General features: G+C 44.6%; 1 protein-coding gene across 3 annotated transcripts in view; it reads right to left on the bottom strand.

Annotated features, from left to right (window-relative positions):
* ETS1 (ETS proto-oncogene 1, transcription factor) overlaps window positions 1-13680 on the bottom strand; it is a 103904-nt gene that overhangs the window by 26412 nt on the left and 63812 nt on the right. The gene's annotated exons all lie outside the window — the stretch shown is intronic.

Genomic DNA, 13680 nt, shown 5'->3' on the forward strand with positions numbered 1-13680 from the left:
GTTTATTTTTCTCTTAATAAAGGTATATAATTTAATTTGTAATACAACTTTTTTGCAGATTAACTTATTGCAATATAAATGCCAAGCCTTTCAACTGGTAAAAGGTGGCCAGGTGAGTTATGGAAATAATATTAATTATTCCGTTAATAATTTCCATAATAAGGTTATGGGCCCAGAACTGAATTATTAAAATTGCTAATGGCACATTGCTTCTGTTCGTTGCACTCTTTACTTTGTTGAATATGAATTATGAATAGTATTATTTCCAGCCCTCAGCCCTCAACTTGGGAGGGAGTTGATGAACATCAGCACTGCCCCAGGCACACCCCGCCTCCCCCCCACACACACTGACATCCAAGTGGGACACCAGCACAACCCCACTACACCCTGGAACTTCAGATTCTGCAGTAATGGGGCTCTGGGATGAGCAGCCGCCAGTGTGTCTGCCCCCTCCAGGATAAGTTCCATGGGGAGGGCAAACACATCAGTGCAAGGCTGTGCCACTCCTAAAGCCCTTCCCCCCTTTTTGGATGGGGTGTAAATTTCATAACCAATTGTGAAAAGTACAGTCTGGTTCTCACACATAGAGACACTCATGTATACATATATAGCTTTTGCATTGACCTTCGCTAGGACTGTTATACTCCAGTTAGGGCTTGGAGATCTCCCAGAATTACAATTGATCTTCAGGCTACAGAGATCACTTCTCCTGGAGAAAAGGCTTCTTTGGGGGTGGGGGGTAAATTCTATTGCACTGAACCCTCCTAAATTCTCTCCCTTCTCCAGGCTTCCCAGGCTTCACCATCAAATCTCCAGGAATTTCCCAAGCAAGAATTGGCAACCTTAACCTCCCTCCACAAAGGTGTTTGAATCTAGCCTTGACAAGCACCATGGGACTCTGCTGTAAGCCACTATGGGCTCTGCTTCCAGGTACCAGAATGTTTTATTTCAAGAACTCTATCTCTGGTACCACACACTGGTCTACTGCAGGGATCCATCGGTGTTTTTAAATGTGCTCATTCTGGCCCTAAATCTGTTCATCCAAGAGTACTCCACAGAGGTAAATGAAGAATAATTTGTCCACAGCTGCATGTGACTGGATATGAGTGGCAGCAAATAGAGTGTAAGTGGATGGCTGGGGCTATTTAAATTCTAACACCTGGACCATCATGACTGTCCATACTTCACTAGAAACTCCAGTTAAGCAGAATACATATCACATATCAAGAATATTACTCACATATTGTTGTACACAGATTTCAGAAACTGCACAAAAATGCAACACTAATGTATCTTGGATTGATAACATGCCTGGTACAGAGTGAAGTCAAACCATGTCTTCTTGGGCTATAATTCTCAGCATAATTACTGCGCAGGAATCCCATTGAATTTAATGGGTATTCCTTAGAAATATAATAGAAGAACCATTGTTTCAAGTTTCTGTTGCAAATGAGATGAAAAAAATGTGTAGGGGTTCAATGCTAAACATGTCTATATTAAAACGGCAAAAAGTGCATTTGTTACTATTTTTTCCCTATTATTATAACTATAAATTAGGGTATGGTGAGAGAGGGCAGGCAACTTCTCTGCTGCCTCCCTAAATGATAAGTCTCAACTTGGCCTCACCAAGATCCCCATTTTGGTGTGCCATTTAACCCTAATTTAGTTAAATGCTAATTAAATAAGTACCCCACTATTCTGCATAGGTACTGAGAGAATCTAGGCTTTCTGAATGAATAATCCAACAAACCACTTGGGTGTGTGTGCACTATCTAGTTCATTACAGAGGGTGGCAGGATACATTCTTAATCTGAATATTCAGTATTACCGATATTGAGGTATTTGTTATAACAAGCTACATTAAAATAAATAGGAATCTTGTGGTACTTTAAAGAAGAACAAGATTATATTCCAGCATAAACTTTCAAAGTGGATTCTGGGCCAAGAAAATCTATGCTAGAATAAAATTTGATAAATCTTTAAAGTGCCACAAAACTCTGCTTTATCTATATTCAGTAAAATGCTAAAGAGCTTGGTTGTCTTCTCTTTTCCCAGAGAGAATTAGGATGAGTTTGGTTGCTTATAAAAACTGTGTAGGGAGAATAAGTAACAGCTTCCAAACATAATTTAAAGAACAGTCATTTGGATAGTTAGAAGGTTTTATTTGCAGGGCTTTGGAGAAATAAACACACCCTGCCTGAGCTATCTCTGCAATCCATCATCCCCTTTTGAGATAACACCCAGAGAAAGTGGGCTGCTATAGCTTTCCCTTACCTTAAGCGGCTTGCTGTGTTTTGATGATTGGCTGAGTGAGCTTGAAAGCTACAAGAGACCATCCAGAAATTTCTCAATCACTTTGGCAATCTGGTTGGAGGGCAATTAGGTGGGTGGCTCGCTGGTTTTGGGTGAGAGATTCGAGTGATCTGGATGTAGCCTGGGGGGAAATCTAACCACTTTCCCTACTTAGCTATTGTTAAACACAGAAGTACAGGTGCTAAGCAAATCTTCAGCAATGCACACTTTCACTATTTATTTGAGTCTATGATAAGGATGCCAGCCTCCAGGTGGGACCTGGGGATCCCCATGAATTACATCTCATCTCCAGAGTACAGAGTACATGGCTGACTTGGAGGTTGAACTCTATGGCACTGTACTCCACTGAGGTCCCTGTCCTCCCTAGGCTCCGCCCCCAAATTTCCAGGAGTTTAATGACCTGGATGTGGCACCCCCACCTCCATTTCCCCTGCCAATGGCCAAGAGGAATTTGGCAACCCTAGTCTATGGATATTTACTCAGGAGTACATCCCACTGAGTTCACCAGGGCTCCCCAGCAATTGCATATGAGGGATTACAATCTGAGAAGCAGGGCTGTCACCGCAAGAGTCAACACTAAAATCTTCACTGGCTGCTTTTGCCTGGAGTGCCATTGTTAACTGGCTAAAGCTTTATCTATCTGCGTGCAGCATGTGAATCTTCTCCGCCTGGGTGTGTTTTTGCTTCCTGATCTGTTTCATCCCCAATGCTACCAGCACGTATATACTTTTCTGATTTGGCAACCAATAAAGGAGATGCAAGACTGCATGGAAAAAAGTTCTGTTTAGACCAGGGGTCTTCAGACTATGGCCCTCCAGATGTTCAGGAACTACAATTCCCATCAGCCCTGCCACTTGGCCATGCTGGCAGAGGCTGATGGGAATTTTAGTCCATGAACATCTGGAGGGCCATAGTTTGAAGACCTCTGGTTTAGACCAAATAACCTAACAAATCTGTGGAAATGAAAACCTACACATTGCACAGAAGTAGATGGGTAGGTGTCACACGGCACAATCCTATGCATGTCTAATTAGGTTTACCAGTTAAACAAGCAGATTGGGGCCCTTGGCCATCCACAGTCCAGAGTCTTGCAACCTGATCCCAACCACATTTACTTTGAAATAAATCCTACCGCATTCAGTGGGATTTACTTCCGAGTTGGTAAATATAGGATTGTAGTGCTAAGTGGTGGGAGGTACAGCCTTTAAGGAGCATGGAGGAATTCAATCTGAAGCGACGCAATATTAAAAGGTCTCTGCTAGTTTTATAACACTGGGCAAATCAGCTTGGAACAGAGCAAATTCAGCTTTGTGCGAATAATCCTGCATTTTACAAAAATCCACTTGACTTTCCAGCAAATGCAGATTTTAAATATCAAGGAAACACTATCTCGAACTCAGGATGCATCTAAAGGTTTTCAGGATAGATATTCAAAGTATTCCAGTGATGGCAGATGTTAAATAGGAGATGATAATCTATGGGGTTAATCTGTTGTTCCCCTGAAAGCAGTGTGGGGTATGGACTAATTAATATCACCTGAGCAGAGGTTTCTACACCACTGTGAGTTAGAAGCTTGTAGTAAACAAGAACAATAAACTAATTGCACTTCCAATCATGAGCAAAATGGCTGAGTTACTATTGGTTTCCACTGGAAGCGAAGCCAGCATTCCAAGATAGTGCCTGCCCACCAGTTCTGCTTGCTCCAGGGCTTACTGGCGGTAGACTGGCAATCCTAGCCACACAACTTAGCCCCACAGTTATAGAGTTACAGGGCCAGAATGTTTGCTTGCAATGCCAGGGTTAAAACCCTAAGAACACTCTCCTGAGAGTAAATCCCACTGAATACGGAGTGCATTTCATAGTACACTACTGATTACAGCTCCCTAAGGTCTGTTTCACACATGATTAGGCTGACCAGACATCCCGCTTTTGGCGGGACAGTCCTGCCTTCAAACAATTTGTCCCGCGGGTTCTTTAAATTGTCCCAATTTTTGGGAGGCTGCCGCACTGCCTTCTGGGGCGCAAGGCAGTGCGGCAGCCTCCCGCGCGCACAGCCGCAGGAGCACGGCCTTCTGGGGCTTGCCGTTTCCCACCCTGTGACAGCAAGCCCCAGAAGGCAGAAACGGCAAGCCCCAGAAGGCAGTGCGGCAAGCCCCAGAAGGCAGTGCGCCTACCCCCCATCCTGGTTCACAAAGGTGACCATCTGGTCACCTTACACATGATAGCATTTCCAATTATAGCTTGCTTGTTCTATGTTCTACTGTCAGCAATGTTTGTAAGCCACTTTGAGACTATGGTTGAGAAAAGCAGGGTATAAATCCAAACTCTCTTCCTCCTCTTCTTCTTCAACAAGCAGGTCCCCTGGAGAAAAAGGATGCATTGGAAGACAGACTCCATGGCATCATAATCTGCTGCGGGCCTTTCCCTTCACTAACTCTGCTCTCCCCGGACTCTACCTGATAATCTACAGAATTTCCCCAACCCAGAGATGGCCATTCTACTTCTTTCCCATGTTTGCGACTTTTAGGTTATAAACTCCTTGAGACAAAGGTCTCTCTTCTTTTACTCTGCAAAATATCACACAGATTAGTAGTGTAATAAAGACAACCACTGGCAGATTTTTTTAAAAAAAATTGAATTTTTGAACTCTCATTTATGAGGATATTGGGTGTGGGGTGCACGAGAGGAAAATATAGTTGGCAGAGGGAAGCAAGTATGGATTGCCATACTATAGCAGCAAGCGGGAATATTTCCTTTGATGGGATTGTATATATAAACTGTTTAAGCAAATAAGAACCTTTACAAATACCAAGGAATTTGACCCTAAAAAATGATATTGGCCTTGGAAGGAACCATGGTTACAGATCTGTTTATTTAAGCAAATTAAATTATAATTAACACAAATAGAGATGTTAGAATGGAGAGAGGGGACGGAACTCTCATTCCCCCATCAATGTTTCCATAAAGATTCTGCGCCAATAATCATTTTTGCTGTTGGCAATAAAAGTTCCAAGCCACATTTACGTCAGCAGAAGTTCCACGGTGCCTTTTCTCATTCAGCCTCCAGTCTGCACAGTAGTGAGGCCAAACCTGATGTCCCGGCTGGTCATAACAGGAGGATACTGACCTGTCGACCCTGTCTGTTTCCCCTCCTGTCTTAGGATCTGATGGATGGACAGTAAGGTCAGGGACCAAAGGCACTATTGTCTGCAGCAGGAGAAATATCTCATCCTCTCCCCAACCACCCCTATAATTCCTGTCACCACCGCCGATGCTCCCAGTATCAGTATCATGGGGGGCTAGAAACAAAGGTCTCTGTTTTGGTGGTGAAAAGTGCAGTCAAGTCCCCATCTGGTTTACAGACCTTTAAAAGATGCAAGAAGGAGAGTAAGAACCTCAGCATCCCAACATTCCTCTACATAAGGATTGGCTAGCTGGAATTACCAGCAGGTACCCGAAGGTATGCTGCTATCATGGCTAACAAGCATAGGTAAATCTATCTTTCACATTTGTATCTAATCCTTTTAAAAAGCCATCTATAACTTGGTTGCATATTGAATGGGGTGGGTCGATGTTTGTTCAATTCTGTGCCAGCGGATGTTCAAATTAATAGCATGACCCTGAATTCTAATATTAGGAGAATGAAAATCCTCTGTCTGCTTCATTCACACCAGAATTGACAAACCTCTGATGGGGGTGAAGGATCCCCCACCTGTCATAGGGGCATCAGGGGAAAAAAATGAAAATGCCTCTCTAGGAAATGCCTGAAACTATATTGTTTACCATAGAGTTTTCAGCAATTCCAGGTTTTCTACCCTCCCCCATGCTCTGCCACTCTCCCACAAATTGCCAGGCTATGTCTTACAACCCTACTCTTTGTATTATATGCATGTGCTCACCTTTGTCGTGATAGCAAGCAGCAATGATAAATACATGTTTCAATATATTCAATTACTGAAAACATTAAATCATATAAATTCTATGCCAATAAAGGCTTGCTTCTATAAATCATATAAATGAATTTATTAAAATAACCAGTCACTGTATATTTATTATAAACATGAATTTCAAAACTTGCATTTATCATAATGTATAGCTAGAGTTACTAGTCTCCGGGTAATGGATAGAAATCTCCCAAATTGCAGCTGGTCTCCAGGTAACAAATCACTTACCGTGGAGGAAATGGCTGCTTTGGAAAATGGACTCTGTGGCATTATTTCCCAATGAAGTCCCTCCCCTCCCCAAATCCCACCATACCTGGGCTCCACTCCCAGAATCTCCAGGTATTTCCTAACCTGGACCTGGCAACCCCTCATGTTGCCCTCCGAGCCAGTCCCCTTCTTGTATCCACATCTAATGGTCTACCAGCCTAAACCTCTGGTTGACCCACTTCCCTATGACAGCCTCCAGGTGGGGCCTGGAGATCTTCCATAGCTGCTGATGATTTCCAGACTAGAGAGATCACATACACACCTGGAGAAAATGGCTGCTTTGGAGGGTGGATTCTATGACACGATACCAAGATGAAGTCCCACCCTAATCTAAACTTTGCTCCCCCAAGGCTGAGCTCTACCCCCACCCCCAAATCTCCAGGAATTTCCCTATCTGCAAATGGCATGGCTACTATGACCTGATAAACAGGGGGAAGGGACAGGGGAAGGAGTAGGTTGCCATGGGGGACAGGTAGATGATGTTTGGTCTGAATGATCTCGAGATGATCTTATCGGTTGCCGGACAAATGAGGGACATTTCATACCACAAATGAGAACTGGACAAGCCATGTGTTTCAGTTCAGCAGAAGCCTGCAAAGGAGGAATGCCAAGTGGATCCAAAGACGAAGAATTAATATCTGTGGAGACTTGTCGTCGGGATACAAAAGAAACAGCCTTGACCAAGCCCTCCTGGTGGGAACCAGTTGACTTATTGTCTTCTGCTTTTCCCCCGTGTGGGGGGATTTGCAATATTCATGGCCTCCAACCTGAGGCATCTTGGACAGCCCCAGAAACAGGCGTGAGAGGAAAGCTGAGTTTTCCAGGTGGCAGGCTGCGGGGGGTGGGAAGGGGGCAGGAGACTATTTGAGCAAATAAACCCAGCTGAGACCCCAATTTATTTAGGCAGGATTAGCTAAAATTTATCTGCACTGTTGAACTGTTTTCACAGAGGCCTGCCTCTCGCTCGCTCCCACGCAGGAAGCAGGAGCCAAGAGAGGCTTGTTCCAATTAGGACTCCCAGCATTTTGCACATTTGGATGGGGAGGGGGGGAAGGAATATCCAGATGTTAGTTCTTTTAAAAAGGTAAGGCTGCCCCTTATTTCACTGGTACAGAAGTGCTAACAGCTGCATTTTCACCAGCCTACAGTCTGGAAGTCTGGGTTTGCTGCATAAATTAGTGTCTTTATCAGCAAGTCTAATACATTCAAACACAAAAATAGCAGGCAACGATTTTCCTGAAAGGAAACAACAACTATGCCCTTTCCCACTGAAATATCTAAGTACAGACAGAAGTGCTGTGGCAGAAGAGAGATAATATTGTGCTTCCACAGGAGAAAATAGTCCCTTGGTGTTTGGGGTGGTGGGAGGTTTGGAAGGGGAGGAAGTGGCGGCGGATGAATTCAAAATTCTACTCACATCTTTTGGTAGGACAGAATATAGTAATACCATTTCTGCAGAGCCTGAGACTATTTAAAGCACTTTACATCCCTTGTTTCTGTTATCCTTCCTACAGTTCTGCAAGGTAAGCTATTATTTTTCCTGTACCCCAGAAGGGTTTTGAGACTGAAAAATGATAACTTGCATAAGAGATACCTCCTGAGTTTGTGACAGAGGGAAGGTCTGAACCAGGGGCCAATTCAGTTCACTGCTCTGACGCTACACTAGCCAAGTGGTAAGAAAAAAACTCCACTGGCTGCTAAGATCAGTTGGATCGTCAGGTACCCACAATGGGTGAAGGATACCTGCTTTGGGGACCTCCTCTGGTGTCAATCAGCTCGTCGATGAGGGACTTACTCTCAGCAAAAGAAGACCTAGGCCTGTGTCCCTGGCAATGCGGTGACATCACTTCCAGTGCACGTTGGAAATGACATAATCATTTTGCCAGCAATGGAGGGACACTCTAGTATAAAAACGGCACTCCCTTGGGCGGATTCATCCCCCACCCCCGCAGATGGGGCTCTAAGTCTTCTTTAATGCCCTGAGGTTTTTAAATGAGCTGTGGTCGAACTGTAGGGGGTGAAGCATTGGCACACAGTACCAACTTCCTGTGTCGCCGAAAGCTCTTCAGAAGCTACTGCACCACCTTGATCTACAGTACAGATAGAACGGGGCTGATAACAAGCTAAGAAGGTAAATGACTAAAACTAGGAGGAAATCAAGTCAAAAACAGGGTGTGTTTTCCGAATGTAAGATAGACACTTTAAAAACAATCAACATCATCCACAGATTAGGCACTCTCAGCCTTTCAGAATCCCGCAAAAATGATGTGAATAAAGCCACAGGATCAATGCCAAACTAACCAAATAAAGTTAATGGCTGATCGACTTGCCTGAAGAAAAAAAAAACCACACCAAGGGTGTACTCAAGAACTGCCTCTCATAATTTGACCTCTGTTGAGAAAGTCGGCAAAACAAGGCACTAGCAACTGGAAAAGTTGATTTGAAAAAAGTTTCACCCACCGCATTTCCACACACCACAAACAAACCAATGGCCTCATTCTCACAAACAGCAGAAAAGGCTGCAAACTTGTGTCTGCCGGGGTCTCGGGATGCTTCTGTCGAAAGGGCCTATGTCTACACAGGAACAGTGAAACTGAAGAAATGGAAAGCAGTGAATGTGAACATGAGGATTTTACTGTGCACAGAAGACACAAAAATCCTTCCTAGTCCTGATGATACCTACCCAGACTAAGCCTCGACTGCCTCTACTATCTTGAGCTAGACGTTTGAAGTATGCAGGCATCTGTTCTGTGAAACCCTTTGAAGTGGCTGCATGCACGAAATGTTCATTTTGACTGGCAGAACATGCTGCAGTGGGGTACCGAAGACAGAAAATCCTGAGTAGGAACTTATGGGCAGGAATGTATGCTTCAAGTACCCCAGTCCAAAGCCATGCGGAGCATTATGAGGAAGAAGGGTTTTAAAAGCTCTTCCCTCTTCAAGCCAGCTTTCCATTTCAAACTGCAGCTTTAGCTGTTTTCGCTATCTCCAGAAATGATTTTAGACATTCTTGGGAGCTTTGGGGTGGTGGGGTGACTGGGGACAGAAGAAGGTTGGAATGCCCAGGAAGCTAAGCAGGGATGTGATACAAAGAATTTGTCCTCCGATGCTGCCATTTTGTCAGCGGAACCAAGCTCTTTAGTCTCGAGATCAATTGCAATTCTGGGAGAACTCCAGACTCTGCCTGGAAGTTAGTAACCCAGCCAAAACAGGCTCAAACATGTAATCCTAACATGTCCTTGCAGAGCAGATTTGAAAAAAGCCATGATGTTCTACAAGGAAAGAGATGCCAGCGTGCTTGCTTTTAACACCAGTTGAGATTTCAGAGTGGAATGGAATTCCACACTTCTTGGTTTTTGGAGAGGTTTGCTCGGAATCCCTTGTAATGATGCATCAAGTTGTTTTCCTCTGCAAAAACTTAAAAGCCCTCTTCCTTTTACTTTTTTCAGCAGTCAGCCTCCCCTGGGATAATCTGCTCTAATCCCTACTAACCACTTTGCTAAATAGCTCTAATCCTTCCCCAAAGGATACACTAGAGAGGACAAGGGGGGGAAAGGGTCAACAAAGCTTGTAATTGATTCCAAGGCCAGGAATGAATAGAGGAGGTATGGTGGGGGTACTGATTGGCCACCAATTTTGCTACCTCCAGTGTGATCCTGAAGTTCTTTTCTGCTAACAGATAGTAATGCAAGACTGCTCTGGATTTGTCAATAGGGGGATAATTCTTTGTTGGTGCTCACGATGGTAAAAATCAGAGAATCCCAGCAGTTGACTTCTTGTATTAATAGTTTACTCATTTTACTAATTTACAAAACTCATGTATTTGTAATTTGCACCTGAGTCAGTTGACTGTAATAAACTAATTAACTATATTGATTGGAGTAGAGTGTGTGCGAGGGCCCACAGTCCTTGGAACGAAATAAGTACATCAGGGGTCCCCATCGTTTTTGTGCCTATGGGCACTTTTGGAATTCTGACAGAGTGTTGTGGGTGGAATCATAAAATGGCTGCCAAAGAAGGTAGAACCAGCTACACAATGGCTGCCACCACAGCTTATCTTCAATGAACATCCTTCTGTTGTGATGGCAGCTGCTGCCAAAGCAGGATCTTTAAAAATTAGCACAGCCAATCAGATCTCCAATGGCAAAAGCCCCACCTCCTTTCTAACAGAAAAGACCCACCTTTTTTCTTAGAAAGACCCACCACTTTCTAAGAACCTGTGACGGGCACCAAGAAAGCCATTGGTGTTCCCCAGGGATCAAGTTGGGGACCCCCGGACTACAGCACGCTGCCAGTTGGTATGGCTGCCTTAAACCTCTGAAGCAATTCAGTGATACGATTACTAGGACTCCTTAAAAAAACTGAACTGTTTCTTCAGGAACTGAACAGCTCACCACAGAAGTGGTACTTTCCAGTTGGCTAGACCAACAGGGAAGGCACCGAAGGCTGGGAAACCAGAGTTGTCCAACTCGGACTGCTGCATAATATGCTTGGGAATGCCAAGACTCTGGCTTCTCTGGCATCTGGGCCTCTGTGGTTTAGCAAAAAGAAGGAGACCAAGAACACCAATGTCCAATATACACAGCACTGAAAGCAGCCAAGCAGGAGAAGGAAGTAGCTGACAAGCAAAAAAATCTGGCAACAATTTGTACTCCTACCAAAGTGGGATTCTCTGCATTTTGCAACCTGAAATTCACGCCTATCATCTTTTGGTTCTTCTTAATGCAACTGCATGGGAAGAGTTTTGAACGTTTGAAAAGTACTTTGGAAATGCTATTCATTATTTTTTAATAGTTCATGCAACTGGTAAAGTAAATTTTCTCCTACCAAACTCTTACGCCACAACACAATTAGAATGAGAGAATCTACAGGCAGTTACAGTGTTCTGGGTGTTTTTAATTAAGTTACTGTGACTGAAAATTGTAGTTACCATGTCAGTCAATGGTAGAAGAGTAGAACAGTTAGATTGAAGTTCAACAGCACTTCAGGAATCGACATGAGTTTTAGAGTATAAGGTTTCGAGAGACAACGTCCCCTTCACCAGACACAAGTAGAAAACTGGATTGCATCATTGTTACTCAATTCCAGCCAGTGGCGTAGCTTCCATTAACTGGAAACAAATGCCCTGGGTGGGCCCCATTCAGTCACATGTGGGGGGCGGAAAATCATCCCCACACCCCTCCCCCCTTGGCCGGCCCCAACCCTGCCAGGCCACAGCAGAGCGCCCCTCCGCCCCATCAGGGCTGGTGGAGGCCACAGCTGGGCACCCCTTGGCCCTGCCCTCCCAGGCTAACTGGGATCGCTGCCAGCTCAGGTAAGTGGGGTGCAGGTGCCATTTTGCCCCGGGCGTCATTCCCCCCGCTACACCTCTGATTCCAGATCTGCATCTCTGGAAGTGAATAGAACACAAAACTACAAGCCTTAAAGGCAGCCATCCAAGGAAGGGATGAAAAAATTCCCAGTGGTTCCAGACAACCCAGCACCAAGTTGAGACCACAACAGCATAATAAGGCTGAATGCCAGGAATGTCCAATGCTAGGGTTGGCAACCCTATAAAAGGAGAGACACCGAAAGAGTTACCAACAAGAGCACTGAATCCCCATTACACAGTTCCCGGATCCAAACATTACTGAATATTGTTGGGGAAAGCCATGACAGAGCTGATAAGACAGGAACTGGCCTCAGAAATGATGTTTGGAGTCCTACAATATCCTTGTGAGACAGGGTAGGCTGGGTGGTGGCAACTAGCTCCAGTAAGTTTCCAGGGTAGTGGGGTTTTTAAGCTCAGTGTCCCAGTTGCTGTCTGACACTCTAGCTGCTGGACCCCACGGCCTCTCACTAATTCTGACTCATTCTTCCCCCAAAGCTAATCTCTGTCGCTTTTCCACCCATACACACGCAGCTACCAATTCATTCATTCACCCATCTGAGCGTGGAAATTCCCAGCATCGGGCTGAGTAAAAGCCAAGATATGTTTTTTATTGCACCCCTGATTGAAGCGAGTTCCCTCCAGCAAAGTCAGTTCTTGCGTAATGCTAGACACATGGAAACCGCATGGTGGGCACCGGACTGAGATGACATCAATCCCCGGCATTCTCTGGCATCCCTTTTGTCTGCGGAGGGCAGTTCGGAAGAACACAATCGTCATTCATTGGTGGTAGTCCCTTGGCTCAGGTTTCCGTCTAGAAACACGAGGCTTGTTGCAAGTGGGGGAAGCTCGGTTCAAACTGCCCCACCCCGTGCTGCTGCTTTGACACTAAGAACGAGAGCATTACAGAACTCTGCATGTCAAGTACGGCACAACAGAGTTCTCGACTCAGTGATTAAAAAAAATTTGTTGTTCGCGCCTAGTTTTAGTGGAAGGAAATCGTGGCCTGGTTTCCACTCACTGAAGGGGACAACCAGCAAGTTCTCTTCTTTATAAACTTCCTAGCTTCTGAGTTGGCAACCTGAGAGGCAGAGCTTGGGCAGAACTCACAGAACTGGACAGCGGTATGGGTGTGCTTGCCAACCTCCAGATGGAGCCTGGAGATCTCCCAGAATACTCTCTGATCTTCAGTCAATAAATATCAATTTTGGAGGGCAGGCTCAATGGCATTGTATCCTGCTGAAGTCCTTCCCCTCCCTAAATGTCACATTCTCCAGGCTTCATCTTCCAGATCTTCAAGAACTTCCCAATCGCAGTTGGTAATCCTAAACTGTGGGGCTGCCAGCCGCTGATCCCTATTTCAATTATACTAGAAGATGGTTGTGCATCTATACATATCTCTGATGCAGGATCTCACAGTCTGATAACAAATGCTTGGCAACTTGCATGGCCACTACAGTCTGTCTCAGAAAAAGATGTTAGTAGATTGTACATTCCTCTACCACAGAACTCAACATGCCAAACCTTCTTTGTGGTAGAATTCTCCACCTGATTCCTAGTGCCTACCTTGCCCTGCTTTCCCCCATTTGTTTGAAAGTTTGGTGATAGTTGTTCAATGAACTATCAATGCTCTTGTATCAAAGTACCATGTTCAACAATGCACAAAATAATGGTTTTGACAAAGGCAACATGTAAAAATGAATGATGATTTTCATATTCATTTGGGATTTGCAGGAAGCCAGCAGGGGGAGGGGGGCTTTCCAGTGTTTTGCACTGAGTGTCACATGT

The sequence above is a fragment of the Sphaerodactylus townsendi genome, linkage group LG12 (assembly GCF_021028975.2).
Source record: "Sphaerodactylus townsendi isolate TG3544 linkage group LG12, MPM_Stown_v2.3, whole genome shotgun sequence".
Classification (NCBI taxonomy): Eukaryota; Metazoa; Chordata; class Lepidosauria; order Squamata; family Sphaerodactylidae; genus Sphaerodactylus; species Sphaerodactylus townsendi.